This window comes from Dryobates pubescens, chromosome 2, assembly GCF_014839835.1.
Source record: "Dryobates pubescens isolate bDryPub1 chromosome 2, bDryPub1.pri, whole genome shotgun sequence".
In the NCBI taxonomy this organism is placed as follows: domain Eukaryota; kingdom Metazoa; phylum Chordata; class Aves; order Piciformes; family Picidae; genus Dryobates; species Dryobates pubescens.
Genome location: NC_071613.1, coordinates 11,066,566 through 11,087,944, shown reverse-complemented (window position 1 = coordinate 11,087,944; position 21,379 = coordinate 11,066,566). Strand labels below are relative to the sequence as shown.

At 39.2% G+C, this 21,379-nt stretch overlaps 1 protein-coding gene across 11 annotated transcripts in view; it reads left to right on the top strand.

Moving 5' to 3' along the window:
- Window positions 1–21,379, top strand: part of ESRRG (estrogen related receptor gamma) — a 412,676-nt gene that overhangs the window by 91,813 nt on the left and 299,484 nt on the right. The window lies entirely within an intron of this gene.

Genomic DNA, 21,379 nt, shown 5'->3' with positions numbered 1-21,379 from the left:
CATGTGGGTAGAGAGGGCAGTGAGGAAGTGGTTTTTCACTGTGCAAGGGCAGCAAGTCAACTGGAGGCTAGCAGTAAATCTCCTAGGGTGCTGTGCAGGTATGCATCACAGTTTCCTTATATCTGAGAAAGTAAAAACCAGGGTGAGGAGTAGAAGGATGGCAGACCTGCCAACAGGGGTTCAGCAGCCACTTCTTGATTTTAAGTGGAGAAAAAATGAAAGGGAGCTGTAGGTGAGGATTCTCCATGGATGTGCATACTACACATATTGATGTGCAGCTCCAAGCAAGGTGCTGTGTACACTTTCTGCAGAGCTTTGTCTCATTCTGTGGTAGCCTGACAAGAGCTTTAAGTCTGAGCTAACCAGTTTAAAGTTATCTGCTGCAGTATAAGCATTCTATCATTTGCAGAAGTGTCACCCACTGAGACAGATCTTCAACTTACGTAAAGCATTTTTTGTTCAAGTGATGTTCATACCAGCTATTTATTTTTGCTGCTGGCTAAAATGAAAGTTTGGTGAAGCTTTGCCTACATCCTCTTCATACAGTGGCATTTCACAGGAGAGACATGTTTGGGACACTACTCTAGACACTTCAGACACTGCATAAAATGTTTACTTATCCCAGCTCTTCATTTTAATACATTAGCACAGCTCAAAGGAGATATATAAAATAAAACTGCGTATTGACATGAGGCAGAAAATTATGAGGATTCTAATTCAGGACTATCAGAGATAATGATACCTAAACACCTTAACCTCAAACTCATTAGTCTCACATATCTCAATCAATATGGATTCTCTCAGAAATCAATTTTCAGCAGAAAATATGATTGTTAAATAATTCACAAGTTACAGGCCTTTGGGGAAGAAGAGGTTAGAGGAGCAGAAGTGGCGATCTCAACCGGAGATGTAATTTCAATTAAAAGAGGAGAGCACCTGTAAACCATAGTTTTATGTTTAGGGCATCAAACTGTTAAAAGAAAACAGGATTGTAAATGTAAATTACAGTCTTAAGCAGTATGGTATTTAAAACACATTAGGGTTTTTTTTTAATATATATTAGCAGAAAGTACCCATTCAATTGATCAGCAAGGAATGTGTTGTTTTAAAAATCCCAGAAAGTACTGGCACAATTTCTTCTGTTTCTTTAATTTTGTTTTCCCCTGTCTGTGTTACACAGCTAATTTATTATGAAATCTCTGTGAAAGGCAGAAGCAGTACAGAACTTCAGGATACACTCTTAAGTTCTTTGAATATTTTTGACCAAAGGCATTAGAATTTATGCCTACTGTTAATTTTACTTTCTCACATCTAGTTGGTTCCATAGCCATCATAGTTCTTTGCAGAAATGTTATTTTAGAGCTGGAAAGGTCAAGCTGGAAGAAGTCTTAGGAGGTGTTAAGGAACTAGCACCCCAGTATGTTTCTCAGGGCCTTATCATGCCTGCTGCAGCCCATGGAACGATTTTTATTGATCTGCTGAATCTTGGACCTGGCTCTAATTATGCTTGTGCAAATTTGTAATTACATCACTGAAGTTAATGGTATAATAACTCTATTAGACAAATGCAAATACTCATATTCAGACCTTGAATTCTTAGGATTTGTAGTTTTGTTGCAATGTCCATAGATGCAAGTTGTAGTTTTAACACGATTTAAAAATCATAATGTAATTAAAAATATTTACTAACCTAATTATTTCTATACCAGACATCTCTTTGAAGTAATTATAATGATACATTTTAATCTGATGTTATCTGTATTCTGCCAGGAATTTTTCAATGGGCATAATTTGGATAAATATCAAGCACTCCAAATGCATTTGAATTCAACCCAGGTCAATAATGGTATTACTGTCTGAAGGCCCTCAATGGGTTTAGTCAGATGAGCTGGTGAGTTTATTCCAGTTTTGACAGCACTTAGATGCTCTGATGTCAGATGCCAGTGTAACAGTTCAAGCAGATGGAAGAATTGCAGTGAAAAGCTACCTTTAGCAAGGCACAACCAAGGCTTTGTATAAAAACCTTACTACATTCCTAGTCTTTGAAGTGATCTGAGCTAAGGCTCATTAGTTTGAGGTTTCCATTCATATGGCAAAACCTGAGTCCCACCTATGTTTTTAGATTCTTTCCAAAGCACTCCATCCTTCATGGCTGGCTGACAGCCTTTCACTTGCACAAAGTTTCAGTTACGTTGAAACATTTAAAAAAGGTAAAAAAGAAAGCCTGACAACTCCCTCTCTCATTTCAGATCTGAGAAAAACCATGTAAATACACCATCTCAAAGACTGTTCAAAACATGGGGGGGGAAAAAAAAAAACCCACACTTTTAAAAGTGCTTCCATAATCTTTAAAATTGCTTAAAACCTTTTCTCTGTTAGGAGATGCATGAAAAAGTAAAGGAGCTCTGGTTTTCTCAGCTGTGGACAATGAGTGAATTGTGATCAGATGTGAAAGGCAGCCCCTGGCTGCTGGTGAGAAGAGGGGCAACAGTAAGGAAGATCATGGAGATAGCTTTGTTGTGTAGTGATGGGAGAGACAACTTGATCTCCTTTTCTGTCTCAGCTTACTGTGAAAACAGAAAATTTGTGTCTTTGAATAGGGTCATGATCTGAGTCTGTGTCCCAAGAAAGTAAAAGAGAGGCAAGGGAGAGTGTTTGTGTTTACTGCTATGGAATTACAGCCAACTGCATTAAAAGTGATTTCAGTCAAAAATGGGCTAAAGTTAAGTGTAACAGAGACAACATATGCTTGCGTTACTCTCTTTTCTAAATCTAGTTTTGTGTTGAGTGAACTTTGTTTTAAAAAATATATTTTGAAATGTGATTAGTGGTGAATGTCAGTGAAATTTATTGTACTATTAAAATCCTATTGGGTCTTTGTTTATGAAATGTATTTTCCTGTATTTGAGGTTTAGGGAGGCTTGATAATGAGGCTGTGAAGATTCATGGCCCCTTTTCTGCAGCTTAATTTAGGCTCTATATCAAGTATGTAAAGGAACATTATATCTTCCTACAGCCTCTGTGTGTGATACATTTTTGTATTATTTCCCTGCCAATGTTATTTCTTTTACAAATGCAGAGCTGGAAAATGGTGACAAAGTGACAGGTTTAGCTTTCTATTATTTTCTAGCCTGGAAAGGGTACATCTGAAAGGTTTGTTGACATAAATTTTATTAAGGTGAGATGTGGCCATGGACAGATGTTCACCAAAGATCACATTATTCTTGATTTAAAGTAATAATGGACAGCCAACAGTGAAATTTCTGAAGAGGTTTTTCAGGGGCCCACTATCTCTATTGCTGGCTGAGAACTTCCACCTTCCAATGTAAGACACCTGAAGATAAACGGTCATGTTGGAAAGCAGCATTGTGCCCCCAGTCATGTGCCAGTGACCTGGCAATGAGCTTAAGCTTTAGAGGTGTAGCTGAGGGATACTCTCATTCTTAGCTGTAACAAACTTCAGAGGATGGTCATTACAGTGTAAAGATGTTATTTTGATTTTCACACAGCTGGTCCAATCTCCTTGATTTTGCTAGTGATTGGTTCTGGGATCTGTCAGTGCAGAGAACTGTGGGTGTGGTAGGAAGCATACCCATGTGGTTTCAGATCCAGCACAGCATCTTTCTCCAGGAATGTGTAGCAGTGTGTGACTTAGGGAAATACCTTATATTGTTATTTTCTATAATTTAGGAAGATCTTTACTTCCCATTTTCTTTGTACCATGGATTCCCTCTCAATGCTCAAGTCCAGACCATGATCCAGGGTGATTGAGACTGTGTATAGGTGGCTCTGAGCAAAACTGATCTCAGTTCTTCAGACATCCTTTTTTTTCTAAGTTGGGCAAATGGCTGTCCCTGACCATAAGCAGGAGTGAGTTTTTTGAAGGATGGAGAGAGAGGAAGAATAAGGTAACATGTTCCCATTTGTTATAGGTGCTTCCTTAATAATGGAGAAGGGCATTTTCCTTCCACATACATCAGTGTAATGACAAAACCGTGCCCCATCACAGTTATTGAAACTGATAAAGATCAATTTTTTTTACTTCACTGAAAACTGATATATCATAAATTGATCTCCTCTTGCTTATACTGGTATGAACATTGAGTAATCTCACTAAAGGCTGGAGAATGACAGATGGAAAATTCTTGCTCTCTGATCAAGCCCCAAAGTCTGTGGAAGTGAAAGCTTTCATTTGCCAGTGTCTTTTGGATTTGTAGGAGGTTAGGGAGTGAAACCATTGGATGCATCTCAAAGGTCTCTATGAGCAGTACAGCCTTGGTTTGAACTGTTTCAAGTAACGTCTTTGAGTCCTACCTCTGCTATGTCTGAAAAATTGTTTAGTGAGAAAAAACCAAATCTTTAGGGCCAGGCTTTCCTTTCAGCTGTGTCCTGGCATGTCAAGAGAACAAAGCTCTGTTAATTGGTCCTCATTCAAGAGCCTAGTGTGGCATTATAATACTCAAACAATATTCATTAGACAAAACAATTGCAATAATTATCTTATAAAAAATCAGGCTGGGTAATTTCTTGTAAAATTAGGATAATCTCCAGAGGAGACTCTGCTACAGTTTTGTTTATGTTTATTTGGTTTTTGGCTGAATGGTTTAAAATAGAAATTACTGAGGTGTCAATGACCTCTGGGTTCAATTGAATGAAGACATTTAAATGAAGTTTAAGCAATATTGGTATTTGCTGGGAGGTAGAAAATGGTGAAACATATTGCAAAAATGCTGCCTACAGAAAATTTGTCTTGAAGCCACTGCTAGAAATTAAATGGTAGAGGAGGTTTTAGCATTTGAATAAGGCCCTTGAAATTTGGAAGACCAGATCTTACTCTGGTTAATCCTTGGTATCTTCTAGTTTTTGATGCTTTGAGACATGCCTGGGTTTTTTGGGTGTCTATGGGGACTCATACAGGGTGTGAAAAACAGCAATAGCATTCCTTCTCTTAGGCTGGGGGTGAGGAGACAGTTCTTCCCATAAAGAGGAATTGGCCATTGGAATGTGCTGCCCAGGGAGGTGGTAGAGTCACCATCCCTGGAGGTGTTCAGAAAAGGCTTGGATGTGGCACTTGGAGCCATGGTTTAGTTGTCAGGAGGTGTTAGGTATTAGGTAATAGGCTGGACTTGATCACTGAGGTCTTTTCCAACCTGGCTGATTCTATGATGCTATGATAATTTTATTTTTTTTTGCTTCTCAGCTCTCATGTTATTCCGAAGTATTAGCAAGATCTTAGAGCCGAGTGATATCATGCATGAGCAGCACAGAAGTGGGGCATGCCAGTACCTAAGTATTTTTAAAAATCAGACATTTTTTCTGGACACCATGATAACTGTCCAACAAAAATTAAGAGTATTTCTAGCAAGCCATGATTCTTCTTCTTCGGATTCAGTACTGTAGTTTCCAGAAGACACCAGTAGTATTGCGAAATTAATTCAGTACTAGGATGCAGCTGCATTGATCTTTCTGATGTCATTGCCCTAAATTATTACAGGATACAACTAAAAAACAAGTCTAGAATACATATCAGCAAGGACATGATCCGGGAGTATGTCTTCTCATTCTAATAATGAGTTAGCAAACCAAATCTTCACTTTGAGAAATCCAACTGCATTTTGGTTTTTATAAGATTTTTTTTTTTTTAAATATTTTTAATCTGAAGGGGAGGGATTGTAGCAAGGAGATTGATCACTGACAGAGAAGAGAAGGCTGGGAGCTGATCCTGTAGTCTCTTGTTCAAATTCATGAATAATTTTCACTTGTACGAATTGCCCATTGAAGTCCATAGCACTTCTTATGTGAGACAGGATCATTCATGCAAATAAAGGTTTACAGGAGGAGGATCTAGGATGTGTTGTTAGAGGGTCATTTCCTTACACAGTCTAGGGATTTTTGCTTCTTACCCACCAATTGTATAGGTTTTATTATTTTGCCAGGAGAGGTTGTTACATCATTAATAATGGAGGTTATTATTGCTTTTAATATTTGATTTATATCTGAAAAACTTGAAGGTGTATCCATTTCCTTAGGAGGAATGAAGGTAAAAGATGCTTGAGTCTTGGGAGTTATAAACTCTGTATAATTTTAAAATAATTTTGGCAGTTTTTCCCCCCTCTGGCAACTGAAGCCTTTAACCTTATGGATCTCTGATTTAAAGTGACACCATGGTCTTTTCAAAGACAACATTATTATGTCACTGATACTGAAATGGTACAGTCAGAAATAAGCAGAAGATAATTAAGGGACAAAATAATTACAGTAGAGCAGACTTGACCCAGAGACCAAGGGCCATATCCTGCTTGCTTTACTCAAACAAAAAGTCCTGTTGCATCTCATTCAGATGTGCAGTCCAAGCATAAGCCCAGAAAAAAGCTCACATGAAGTCACCATTGTAGCTGAGGTTAGAATATGAGACAGAATTATGCATGTATATGTAGAGGGAGGAAGAGATTCTCAAAAATATTCATTTAATTTGAATATGTATAGGGAGGGAATGAAAGTGGTGGGCCAAATCCTGCACTCGTTTACATTGGTGAAGCCCCACAAAGTGTGTTGAGGGGAGAATTTGATCTGACATTAGCACAAACTAACTTTTACATTTGCCAGATTCTTATTTGTTCACAGCATGTGGCTGGCCAGAGATATAAATAAATCAAATCTGTTTCTAGGAAGAATCCAGCAATCCTTTGAAACTTTCATTCTTTGCATTGCAAGAAAAGAAGAGGTAGAAAAAAAGGGGAGAGGATGGAGGGTTACATAAAAGAGAGCAGGTGCGGTCGTGCAGAAGTAACTATTCAGCATATGTAAGTGCAGTTGGAAAATCATTGTCTTGCAGAGAATACTTGAAATTGGTCCCTAATGGCCTTGGTTTTTGTCATATGGTCTTGATTATCAGGCTAAAATTGCATTGCTGATGCCTTTAGTGTGAACGAGATGGATGAATAATTATTACGTGCACTGAATACCTTTCTGCAAGGAGGAACCAGGACATCCCCTGGCCACTGCAGATACCATTTCACCTTGCTGTCAAGAAAATTGCAAGTGGCCAATTCATCACTTCCTTATTGTTCTTGAAATACACGTTTATAGTAATAAGCACTCATACCTGCACCAAGAATGGACAATGCAAAATCTCAGTGTTTTGAGAAATAATTGAGAGATCCAATTATTTCTGGGTGCAAACCCTAAGTGCTTTATCCTGTTTCTAAAGAGCTTGCATTATCTTTGCATTCATGCAGTTCTCTATGACTATATAAAATGGAAGATGAGGTTTTGATAAAACAAGCACATACAAGATACCCCAAATTAATTTTGGCCTCTGTTCAGATGTGAACTATGAACTTTTGCCTTTTTAGCAGTTAAAAAAAGGCTCACATGCTGCCTTACTTCTCTCTGCCTACCTTTGTCTCCATTACTGGTTAATACTACAATAACAGAAGTAGCAGTAATGAGGTTAAAATCTTATTGCTAGTGCTAAGAATAAGTCTCTGTGGTATTGAAAAGATGACTCCTCACTTGCCCTCCACTGAAAGGAAAACGTGATTGTAAGGTTCAGAACCGCTCCGAGATCCATGACCATGACCATGCTGCTCATTCATCATCTGAATATTTACATTAAATCATGGCCAGATGTAACTACTGCTTACTCTCTGTGCAATCCTTGGCAATACTGGCAATTAGTTATGGCATCCACTAGTTCCTAAAGCATGCAGGTTGAGCTTTTTTGTAGCCACAAACAGAGTACAACATCCTGTGCTTCCTCTTGGCATGTGATCAGAAGGGTTGCATGTGCACAGGGTATAAGTGTTTCAGGACAAGATTTCCAGTGTCTGCAGGTTTTTCTAATTAATTGCTTGAAGCCATTTGCCACTTAAACCCTAATGAAGTACCTAAAAACTGTTTTGATTAAATAATTAGACAATCACCCCAACTATTCAGGTCTACTGGTTATCTCTTGCCAGTTGTTTTAGCAGTGACTGCCTATTGTGGACCTAAAAGCTTATATGTAGATATCTTGAATTTGAAGAAAAGAAAGCAAAAGGTAATAAAAAAAATCACATTTAAGAGAATGTTTTAGTGTCTTCTGTTACATTCTCCAAATAATCTTCTTGCATGAGTAAATTAATCATTGTGAAACATTTCCCTTGGACTTATGTATTCTCTTATACCTATTTTACAGGTGGCTACACTCAAGTGCAGTTTATTTCTACACTCAAACCAAAACATGTAGCTAAGTCAGGTTAAATATGATCCAGATGATGGCTGATCAAATTAACAACTGGAGTTAAACCTGCAGAGAAGACTAAAATGAAGCACACACTGCTAGTTTCAATTCTTAATTGTCTCTCATTAGCTAACCCAGGTTACTGGCCCAAAGTAATTTTTTTTTTCCCTAGAGTACGTACTCAAGGAAAAAGCCAAGCAAAATGCCTGAAGGGTCAGAACAGGTGAGGATTTGGACTTCACTTTTCCCAAGCTCCTATGTAACCCTTGAGTGCACTTGGAGCAACATTTGGGGAGCAGCCTGGCCCCGCTTATCTTTTTTAACCCAAAGTGGCAGTCATTACTAAAGTGCAGCTGAACCACTGACTAATCAAATTATCCAGAGGAAGACGTGATTGTGGAAACTGGATGATCTGATATTTTTCAGAGGTGAAGTCTATACACCTAAATAGGGTGCAAATGATCTGAATCCCCCACCACAGGCCCTCAACTCATTTCTGTTGATACTGATTTTGCATTGGAGCAGCCTCTGGGTCTTTGGAAGTGCCTATATAAAGGGGTTAATCTGTTCGAACAGTGTACATTAATCTTAATCTAGGACTGTGATTGGCTTTTTTTGTGGTTGGACATGCTTGGATCTCACATAGGTCTTGGACAGCTTCTGTGTCATACAGTGTTGCAAAAGGTCATGCATATCATACCTTTCTCCACTGCAATCACAGAGCTGCTGCAGAGTGGTGCCACAGTTGACAGCTATGAGGGTGCAAAGAGTTACTGCCTATCCACGCATGTTGCTTCCTGATGAATCATCTTTGGTAAATTCACTCAGTGGCTCTTGGTAAAAATTAATGGAGTCATCTTGCTCTGAGTAAAATTCTAACCATAGACATCAGGGATAGTATTATGTAAAGGGATGCTATTGATATTAAGAAAACAAACAAACAAGAACAAAAAAATCCAGAAGCTGAAATTTGGTAGTTTATCATGTCCTAGGGTTTTCTATTCACTTTCTTTTCTAATTGAAGAAGCTAAATTGATTGAAACATTTGAGCCCTGATTTAGCTTTTTAAAAAAGCAGCAAAAGCTAAAAATGGCTCAGCAAAGCAACTGAAATGCTATCACAAGCTAGTGAGATCGATAAGCTAGGGGAAAAAAAAAAAAAGAAGGAGAAAGTTTTTGAGTGACAGTGTAAAAATGGGAAACTTAAATATATCTCTATTGTTGCACTTTGCTCCATTGTGTATTGCATAAAACACACTTTGGCAGTGTGTTTCTGTGCAATGTAGAAGGTGATTTATTAGTAATACTGAATTTGTGTTTATGTTCCAAATTGTAAACTATGTTTATAGCAATATTTCTGTATTAAGGTATTAGTGCTAGAAGTGCTACCTAAGCTTAACTTTACCAATATAACTCAAAATGTAGTTTATAGTGCTATAAATAGTAACATTGATATTGACACTTACAGCAGCATCTAACTCCCTGGAAAGCTGTTTCTGATGCTAAATGAAAATGCAGGGAGCTGACAGTGTATTTATACATAGCAGGGAATACAAATAATACTTCGTAGTTCTGATTGCTGAGGTTCCCTTGTGCTAAAGAGTATTTAAATATTTAGTGGCATTGCCAAATATTCCAATTTAAGAACCAATGTTTGCATGTTTTATTAGATATATGTTGTTGGTATTTATACCAATGCTAGCCTCATGCATAAGAATGTTAAACAGGCATAATGCTTGTTATGTGTTTTTGGGCACTGATCATTCATAATGGTCTTTGACTTTGTTCCTTGCTTGTTTTATTGAGTCTTCTGGATTTTCACTAGAGGTCTCCTCATATCTCTGAAACACTTGGGAATTACAGCCAGGACTGTTGACTTGAATTGAGTGATCTCTGATAGATAGCTACTTAATGGCTTCATCTCTCCTCTTGCAATACACCTGGCAAGCTATTGTATGTGTAACTTCCTCTACGTTGTTTAAAGAAAGGAAGAGCAAGGGGATTCATAAGTTCATCAAAATGTGACTAACTATTATTAACAAAATTAATCCAAAATTTTTCATACTTTTAATTTGAAAGAACATCTGACAGGTTAGGTCTTTAAAAAGTTTATAGTTGACTGTTGCCTCATTTTAGGCAATAGCTCAAAGCACTCGCTTAGGACATCAGAAACCCAAATCCACATCCTTTTCTTTCTCAGGAGTCTTGAGCTTCATTCCCTGGAGAAGGCCCTATGCACTGTTTGAACAGGAAAACTTCTGAGGGTTTCATATAGCAATCTGTCCAACATGCAACTTCTAAAAAAATTATCTGCTGAATTGCAAAATGAATTATTCTCACAGCCTTTCACCCTGTCATTTTTGCTTGCAGCTTGTGACATAAAAGGGTTTATGTAATTTTTGGCTGTATTAAACATGCTGAGTACGACAAGGATAGTATTTTGTGGTTTAGAGTTCCAGGTTTTACTCCTAGAGGATCACTGTTCAAGTATGGACAAGTTTCTTTACTACCTTGATTCCTCATTTTTAAATTAAATACGATTGCTTCTTGTAATGAATCCTTACATAAGCATTGTATGGGGCCTCAAAAGTGGGACTCAAAGGTGTGAGAGGTGCAAACTGTTTTATCTAAAGTGGATGTGTCTATTATGTATGTATGATGTGAATGTGTGCAGATGTATATGTTCTATATTAGAAGCATATATCCATTACAGGCTTATCTAGGTTTATGACATATGAATACTATGGTGAAAAGTTCCAAATTAAATGCCCTTATTTGGATTATTACTATTGTGCCATATTCTTCCCTTTTAAAAGGGTATTCTGTCCTCTTTAATTGAAGTAGAATCTGTTCACTGATGTGAGTCTAATTATACTCTCATAGACTATCTAATACTTGTGTCAAGCTGACTTGATGATTTTCTCAGACAAATTTTGGATTTTGGTTCTTGGCATATTTATTGGCTCTGTATGTCTCAGGTTGACCTGAGATTCATGAGCCTCACTTAGGAAAGGTGAGAGGATCCACTCTTTGTAGACCTCCATAAGTTTTTGCACTTGACTTTTAAGCTCTTCTGCTACTATCAGAGCATGATTTTGCTCTGATAGTTTGGGAACAGGGAATGATTCTGAAATAAACTTCTCACTTTGGTCCATGAAAGCCCATGTTTGATGCCTCTTGCCTAATATGTGGCTTTTTCAAACTTTTCCCTGAGAAGGTGACTTATAAGTGCCTGTTTTGGCCACCAGTCAGTATACTTTGTGCTTTGTTGGAACAGTATGTTACAACAAACAGAAAGACAACTTGTAGTTTTGTATCTGTCCAGAAGATAACCAATGAGTGTAGTAAAAAACAGTCTGAGAATGCACACTGGTTTTAGAATGTTGCATGTCTGATTTGCATTTAATTTAAAATACCTTTTGAAATAATTTTGTACTGTATTCATGAAGGATTCTAGCAAATGCTCTTACAACAAGATCAAGATCTTTCCGAAAGGTTAGGAATATGTGTTTCATATTTTCTTGCCTTAATTTATTATTTATTTTTCTTCTTTGTTCTGTTTTTCCCAGTTTAATTAGGTGCTGGCTTCTCATTTCCCTTCAGGATCCTTTACTTTCTCTCTGTAGCAAGTTGTGATTTACTGGCTGATTTGAACTCCAGTTTTCTTTACAGTTAAAAAAACAACCCCCCATGTATATTCAGATCTGCAACTGTGTGGCTAGTATATGGAGATAAGCTGGGAATGTGAAACTGAAAAAGCAAGAGAAAATACCACTCCCAGTATGTATGGCAACTATGTCATAGCTCTCTTATTTATTTACCTGGATAATGGACAAATGGCAGAACTCCCATTGATTTCAGTGGGAGCAGAAGTTACCTCAAAATGAGCAGCTTTCCTACACATCTAATATTCTGAAGACTCAGGTGTTAATTTGTGATGAAAGATCAACACAGATGGGAGAAGTTATAGCTTGTGGAGGAATAGCTGGTTGAAATGCAGATCCACACAGTAAGGGCCTAATCTGCTTGATGCCACACACTGACTTCAATAAAAGTCAGGGCCTTTGCAGGAATCCAAGTTAAATGATAGTAAAAAAAATCTAGATAGAGACTAGACAAAGCCCCTGACTGGCATGAAATCATGTGTACATACAATCTTCCACAAACAGATCTTTACATATGTTTCCTTAGAATAAACCCTTAATAAAAGTAAAATGGCATCCAGGAAGACAAAGCATTCAAGGCAACCCATCTGCACTCTTGTCATATGATAGACTTGGACAAACCTAAAGCTGCCAATACAACTGCTCAAGAAATATGCCAAGGGAGCAGATGCTACCTCTGCAAGGATATTTTCCAAAGTTTGGCATTCAGGATCTTGTGATTACCATCCAGAGAAGAAGAGGTGAGGAAGGGAAGTGGAATGATGTTGCCTTGGCACCTCCCAGTGTCAGTTTGCCTTTCACATCCACTTGAGTTAGGTCTTTTCAATTCTTTTTCTATGTAAGAGAGGCATCTGGTGTGGAAGTTAAACAGGAAAACAGCTATGTATGGAAGTAGAGTACTGTGAAATTTGATGCTACCTTTAAAATATTTATTCAAAGGCAAATTCATGGAGATATTCTGATTTACGATGCATAATCATGTTTGGTTTAGCAAAAGGCCCACAGAGGGCCAGAATAAATCTGTGAGATCAGAAGCCAGCAGGGTTTTTGTGAACTCAAGTGGTTGAAATAGAAGATTGTTTTGATTTTTGGAGAGCAGCCTGAAAATGATGCCTTTTGAAGACAAGCAGGTCCTGCAGTACCTTTGTTCCTTCAGTAGTCTGGGGTATCTATTCAGAGCATGGCATGGGTGCTGGGCAAGCCAGTGTTGGTTCAACAGTCATCTGAGAAATAAGAAATTGCATTTGTGCAAACTTTTGCACACCTTCAAGACCAGGCCATCAGAGAGAGCTGTGACAGCATGTGTAGGAGCTTCTGTTGGGCATTGTGCAAGAAATAGGAAGAAGCAGGCACTGCTATGGTGCCAATGCCAGCACACCATTTGGTAAGATGGAATCAGAGTTTTACCCCTGTGGTCAGCACCACCTAAACCCAAATATAGATATTTTCTTTAAAAAACCCAAACAGAACTCTATATAGAGTTTTTTCAATATTTCTCATTCTTTTTAATTCCCTTGATTTTACTAACTGTAGAGGGGTGATGTGACAGCCAGCAGGCCCGGCTTTTCAACACTCAGCCCTTCAGCCGTCTTTCAGCATCCACGTTGCTCTGCTTGACACTGGGCTATATCTGTGAAAACATTCTTTCTTGAAGCTAATCTGAGGAAACACAAACATGTCCAGCCAATAATAGTTTCTGTTTCCAAAGATTTATCATTTCTTTCAGGCTCACGCTGATAAATTAACGGTTGGACCTGATGATCTTAAAGGTCTTTTCCAACCAAAATGATTCTATGAAATAATGCTCCAGTGATTTCTTTAACGTGAGAACATACTTGCTGAGGCCATGCCCAGAGTTCTTATCAAACTTATTTGGCTTTTGGACTAAGTACACTTTTCATGAAGCCCCACCAGCACAGGAACTAGTGAGTTATGACCTTTATTTTGTTTTGAGGTTGGAAGAGGAGAAGGAGGCAGGCTAAAATCTGATTCCTGAGTCTAATCCCTGCTGAGCTGTGACCAAGTTGTTCTTTCCCTAGACCTAAACCTTTGCTCCCAGCCCCTCTGAGGAGGAGAGAGGCAAGTGAGGGAGGCTTGGCCCAGCCTCCCCGCAGCTGGCAGCTACCCCAAGTAAGTGGGGAAGGAGTCCCAGTTAAGCGGAGTGCCATGCCTCCCCCACCCCACTGTGCTCATGTGCAAGCAAGCTCAGTGTTTTTGTAGTGTCATTTGTCCTTTCCTGCTGCTGGACATCATGAAAGGCCACTGAAAATTATCTAAATGCATAATTTCCCTGTTGTGAAGGATGCAGTAGGGAACCTTTGAACCAAGGCAGTGCTTTTTTTTCTGTCCTGCGAGTGTTTCCTTTGCTGTTATAGTTCCTGCAGATGAGTACTGTCACCTGACTTGAAATGAGCCTCAGAGTGCTTTCTGGATGAGCAGCAGCCTTCAGTGTGGTCAGGACCTTTGCTTACGGCCCTGGAGTGACTGTCTCAGGTGTGAGTTCTCTCTCTTACCAGGTTTAGGGACTCAGATCTTGGTCTCTTTGGTCCTATGCATCCCTGGGACATTACAGAGAGCCCAGCTGACATTTCACCAAGGAAGAGGTTTTATACTGGTTTTGGCAATGTGCATTTGACTTGGGGGTAGCAGTGTCCTGAGCAGAAAACCACAGGAACTGCATCTCATTTACTGGGATTGAAATATAGCAACCAAGGCAGATCATCCTGTCTTGCTGTTTTTTTGTGTGTCTGAGTCTAAAGTAATTTTTAAAATGTGAGTGATGCAATTTCTTGCATCTTTCATTTAATATGCTGCTTGGTAAACAGTGTTTTAGATTAGTATATTTGTAATTTAAATGAAGACAATACATCAAGTCAAGTCAGAAAAGAAGGAAGAAGTTTAAGGAATGATTGATGCCTCTTTCAGCATTATGCCCTCTTCAAAAAGGAAGACAAAAAAAAGCATAAGGAGAGGGAAGAGGTGGGATTATTGAAGATTTAGTGGGGTAAGGGAGAGAGAGAGAAACTATTGTTCATGGGCAGAAATACACTATTTTTAAAACCACAGTCAGCTCTGATAACTGAATCTGTTTTCTTCAAGCACACTAATAAATTCTGCCTAATTCATTTTTTATTCTCTCTTGGGGTCTGCTTGCAGATTTGCCTCAACAAAGGAAGCATCATGTTACTTCTTTTAAATAATTGATGGCTCTTGGTCAAAGCCAGCTTGAAGAGAATCAAAAATAGGTACTGATTGAGTAAATACCCTGCCTCCCCCACTGCTCCCACCCCCCATCCCTTATTTATTTTTGCAGTCTGGGTGACTGGCAGTTGCCGATGATGTCATCGAAGCTTTGGGTACACCCAGCACTTAGCAGCTCTGATTTCTTTATGTATTTATTTATATTTAAGAAAAGGAGAAGCTGTTAATTGTAAACTGTCTGGTGGAGCTAAGAGCTCTTAATAAATCATCAGCAGTCTTGCACTGTAACAACCAAGGATTGAACTTTAACAGGCTGTGGTTGGAATGGGTACCAAGAAAGGCACTGGGGAGACTTGTGTAAGCAGTCTGTCCTCTTCAGTGGGGGATGTAGTCTTGTCAGGGTATCCATGGATCAGTGGTTTCCACCGTGTTGGTTGCTTGCGGGCTTCATCATGCTGCTTCTGACAGCGATGTTGTTTCTATGGAATAAGTAATTTCAGTGGATGCATGGGTTTGCCAAAACACTGTGATATCATTCTAAAGATGCACCCTTTATAGTTTGCCCTTTAAATTATTCACAACCAGAGTGGTCTCAATTAACAACAACAAAACCCGGCAATATTTTCCTCCTCTTTTAGCTAGCCTTGGAGAGTCAGTATAATCTTCTTCTGCTGCCTTTACAGCAGCTACCGCTACAGTAAGAATATTTTTGGTGTAAAATATCGCATGGGAGAAAATAGTGGCACCTGATGAGTTTTGATTCTAAATCTGATCTCTAGCCCACCTGACAATGTCTCCTCAGTTTGATAGCAGTGAGTTAAAGGGCTGAAGAAAAGTTTCTGGAAAGTGGCTTCGGTGTGAAATTGTTACCCCTCTTAGGTTTTCTTTGTAAGGTGTATTGACATTTTGCCATGTTACTTATGTCATGGTGCATTAGTGATGCTCAGTTATGAAAGGGTCTGATGTCTGTAGAAAAAAGTGGGAAGCTATGCATTTTTTAATTTTTTTTTTTTTGTTTTTTTTTTTTTGCCAAGCAGGTAAGTCCTACTCTTCATCTTGATAAAATAGTTTAGTACATGAAACCTGCACTCACCTAGTAAATAACGTAAGGTCTTCTTGACCTTGCAGCATTACGTGGGCATGCATGCCATTCAGCTGAACTACTCTAGTGTCCAATACCTTGGAGAAATTGTCAAGCATTTCCTCTGATGCCATGCTTATGTCACCCACGCTTACTCAGTGTTCTTCTCCTGCCTGCTAACAGCGCTCAGGCCATGGAGCAGTTTGAGTGCCGATAGCCATAGCAGGATCAGGCAGGACCTTTCCAGCTGGGAGAGCAGAGCACCATCAGCGGCATGTCCACATGAGTAAGTGCAGATGGACCGAAGCGGACTGAACGTGGTTTGGCTCTGGACTGGAAGCCATGAGGCTATTTAATGTGATGCTATTACCAGGCTGATTCTCTTACTGTGTGTTATTAGTAGTGGTAGATCTAGGAGCTCCAATATGGAGATTGTTCTATCAGGAATATGCTGTGTATTTTGTATATTTATTGTCCTCTTTTTGCTCGCATAAAGTCAGTATCATCTCCAGTAAAATAAGCATTGCAATGGCAGATAATCTGATCTACCAAGAAAGCTTTCTTTGAGAAACAGTGATGGAGCCACTTCTGTGTATTTCTCCTCTTCCCCTCCAGAAATGGACCTCTAGGGTCTGTCGTAATGAAACCATAGCATTTAGTGGGGCAGCATGGAGACGTAAATTCGTTGTTTCTGAGGCATCACAATCTAGGCAGTAAAGGGACAATGCAAGAATGAAACTTGAAACAATACTAGCAAAAAAATGCTTGTCAAAGCAAGACATACAATTGCATATATGGATATCTATAGAGTGTCCTGTGCTCTGAGCAGTTCCTCTGACCAATGTAGTGCACAACAACATGTAAGAAGTTTTTCAAGTGATTGCAAATGCATACGCATTTTCATCCAGGTGACCAGAAGCAGAATTTAGAGATTGTTCAAATTCTCTCTTCATCTGCTAGAAGAACAGATTTTTCAAAATAATTTAGTAATGGGAACAGCTTTAAACCAACACACTTGGTGTGTTAATACAGCCTTTTGCCATAAAGGGAAATCAAAGACTTGCTGAAAGCATAGCATACTAAGGTATATCTATCAGTGTGTGGTTAAATCTGTTGCCCAGAAGCTTTTATCAAATGCAATGGCCAGGAAAACTGACCTCAAATCTTGTGGTGCTTTTTTCGTTGGTTGGGGCTTTCTTTTTTTGTTTGTTTGTTTGTTTTATTTTGGTTTCCTTTTCCTTTTCCCCTTCTCTTCCCATTGCATCCTGATTCACATCACATACATGAGTAAAGCTGGGAATTTACTGATATATCAGTGTTAAAAAACCCCAAACCCTTAGTTGGAAAAGAGGGGAAAACCTTTGCAATAACATCTTTGGGCTTTGAAATATAAGCTACATCAGAGGATATGAGCATGTTATTGGATGTAATAGGGACCTTTCTATGCATGAACATGATGCCATATAACAAATACCACAAGACAAAGTAAACCCAGTTTCTCTGGTGGGCTGGACTCTATGGTTGTAAAACGCTAGTGCAAGCATTTTGTTTAGGAAGGGAAGCTAAAAGCCTCTCAAGGGTACATGGAAAATGCTGATCTTGAATGTATAAATGAACACATTTTAATCCTTAAGTTATTAATTATTACTCATGATTAATTATAATTATTTTATTAGTACTCCAAACCCATGGGTCAAATTGCATACCAAAGTTGGTAAGAAATTTGCTAGAGAGCCTCTTGATTTGGTATGTTATCATTATTATATTGAATATTATCAGTTGCACTAAGGAGACCAACTGCTATCATCCCATCAAATTGCAGGATATATTTGGGTTGCAGGCGTAACTCCATTGCTTTCAGTGTCATCAGATCTAACTGTAAATTTAATGCACAAAAGGAAGGGGAAATAATCCCTTCACCCACGAAGACATAAATTAAATGTTACCCCACGCTAAAAAAGGTAACCCTAAATGAGCCTTATGTTCAGGAAAGTTCAGTGCTTACATTCAGTACATAGGCTCTGTTCAAGAGGATGGCAAGTACTTTCTGATTAGTATGTTTTATTGAGGATTTTCCAGTGGAGAAGCTTGGCACCCCCCTCCCTCTGGCCACCCCTACCTTCCAACTGCCTCCCTCTCCTCAATTAACTACAAGAATCTTTTTCTTCTGAGCATATAGCTTGTAATATACATAAAAGCAGAGTTTGCTTTGATCTTGACAGGGAAACGTTTATTTTTAAACTCGGACTGGGCTGTTGTCCAGCAATGCTCTTTCCTTTGCATCATGCTCTGGGTTTCAGCTCTGCAGTCCGCCTGGGTGCAGCTGGACCTGCTGCAAGAGGAACCTGGCTTGATGGGTCCTGCTGAGCTCCCTCCCTCCCTCTCCCCCTATTCCTCCTTCTCCTCTGGTTTTGAAATTCAAATTGAATGCAATTTTCAGCTCATTTGAGCCAGAATATACTCTTGCTGAGCTTCAGTGGCTCTTAAATTCAAACTCGCAGGAGAAAACAGATATCATCTGTCACCGAGGGTGGGAAAGGGTGTCCTCCCCACATTTTATTCATGGGAGGCAGGGCTGCACTGACTAATTCCAGTCTTTCTGACTAATCACTCACTGGCAAACTAATCAGATAATCAATGCGGCTGTTTTCTTGTAGTTTGGTCTCTTTTTGCAGGGTATTTTGTATTTCTCCAGCCTATTTACTGTTCCTATTTAATGTCCTCGATGTGCCCTAGCTGGAACACCTGTGTTCACATTTGACGATGCCTGCTTGTTTCGAGTATGGTTGACTCCATCATAGGCAGAACTACAGATGGAAATGCCAAAAATTGGATACTTGGCAGAGGAGATGCAAAAGGAGAGAGGTTTTTCAAAAGAAGCTTAAATAGTGGGAAGGAGCACAAGGAGAAAATGTGTTAAATGTGTTAGTTGTTGTTACATCAGTAGGTTTAGGACCATGTGCATCTACGGGGTACATACAACAGCTACCTTATAAAACCTGTTTTATACTAACATGTGTGCGAATACCTCATGAGTCACCTCATGGGAGATGGGAGTCTTGCTTAAGAGTAAAGAAGAAATGTAACTCCCTGTTTTGCCTTACTGCCTTTTTGTGGAGGTAGGGTTTGTTGGTTGGTTGGTTTTGGTGGTGGTTTTTTTCCTGGTAATGTTATTATTGAAATATAAAAATACTTTTGCAAAGAGGACCGGCTCCAGCTTTTAATGCACTCCTTTACAAGCCCTCTCTTTCAGCTGGTGAAAATAGCATTGGTTTGGAGATTGGCAAACTACCTTCAAAAGGGAATGTTGCAAGAAACAGCAATTTGGTAGGTGTAAGGGCAAAACTAAAGTACAATCTGTGCTAGTGGAGAAAATAGGTTACTTAATCTAACAGCATGATAGCATTTTAATGCTGCTCTGAGCAACATCAGCTTGTTACTGGCAAGAATCCACAACCTGAATTTTTGTTTTAGCAAAATCTACATGCCATCAAGGATGTCAGAAATAGATGGGACATCTGCAAATGGTGTGAAAATATTGAAGTCAGGCTGGAAATAATATCAAACACCATGCTGTTGTCTCAATTGTTTTCTATGCTATAAAGCCTTGATACATTACTAAACCTAGCTTATGGTTGAAAAATAGCAGTTCTGCAGCTTTCTTGGTGCCTGTTCCTTTGTCATACTGGGCAAGGATTTGTGTACAATTAGGGACCCATCATAGAATACCAGGTTAGAAGGGACCTCAAGCTTCATCTGGTCCAACCTTTTTTGGGAAAAGCACATGGGAAAATACTGTAAGCAGTTCTGTATTTGGTATGCCAATGGTCACCCAAGCCAAAATTAAACTTTGCGACAATATTAATTTGTCACTTTGGGGACCTTAAGTACTTTCAGTTTATACCTAAAACAATACTTTCTTGACATGGGCTAAATCAAACCAAAGATTGTGGAGTCAGCTGGCGAGTTCACAACAGCCAGAGGCAGATGCCTTGCACAGAAGCCAGTGCTCTGTGGTGGCAGAACTTGTGTGTTTTATGTTAGTCACTGGCAAAAAGGAGGAATGAGAAGAGAGGGCACCATCAGTGTGTGTCAGGAGTAGCCCAAGCTCACCTTTGGGACTGGGCCCTTTCAGGACACATCCAGTGTTTAGAGATGAATATCTGAATCACTGTGGAGTTTAGAGAGGTGACAGGCACATGGCTGCCAAGATAGCAGGAACTGATCTCCAGTGGTCTTTATGGTTGTAAATGTTAGCCCTGACATATTTATGATTTTTGAAGCAGGGAATTTTGGAATCTCTTTTTTAATTAGGTGATAAAATTCAAGCTAAGCCTTGTTTCAGGCACCTTAATATCTCTGAATCTTCCCCTTTGTCTCCATCAGCTCTGTTAGACATTGACACTGACCTGCAAAGCCAGTACAAGTCTTTGTAAAGAAATCTGATGTTCCTGTGGAAGTTCTGATGATATATGTAAATCAGCTGCCATATCCACGCTGTCACCTCTTCAGCTGAAAAAGAAGGGCAAATCACTTCCTTGGTAGCTGCTGAAACCGTCAGCTGCACTGTCATTAATACTCTATCCTCTTTCCTGGAAACTCAATATGTCAGCTACCTGATGTACCCTTCCTCTTCCAAGAATACATCTCTCCGTTCCTTCAAATTCTTCTCGATCTGGGACCTCCCATCTGACAGTTTATTGTTCTTCTGGCCCATTAGTTTCCCCTCCCATTCTTTTTTCATACCCTCATGTGTTTTTTATAGTTTTATCATGTGCTAATGACCAAAGCATCTGAGCTCCTTCCAGGAGTGTATAAAGTGATATGTCCTATTGCTATTATGCCTTTTCCCTTCCTTTTCTATCTTGTGTGGGGAGCAGCAGTGGAGTAAAGCATTAGGTGTTTGTTTTTGTTTTTTTTTTTTTTTTTTAATATTGCTGTGATAAATACACCTACACTGTCATTATCCTGGTCACTGTCTGCCATACCCTGGACTACACTGTTTGATTCTGGATCTAGAAACTGCCCAGATTTCTTTTCCTGCTCTCTAGGGAAAGACTCTTCATGTGGAGAGACCTGCTTCTCTAAAGCAGGTCTTCCTGCTCCATCTCTGTGGATGCCATTGCAGAAATTTCTTTTTCCATATTCCCTACTCTGCCTTGCTGCTTAACCCTGGTGGTCCCAGAGACCTTCTGGCGTCAGTCCCCTT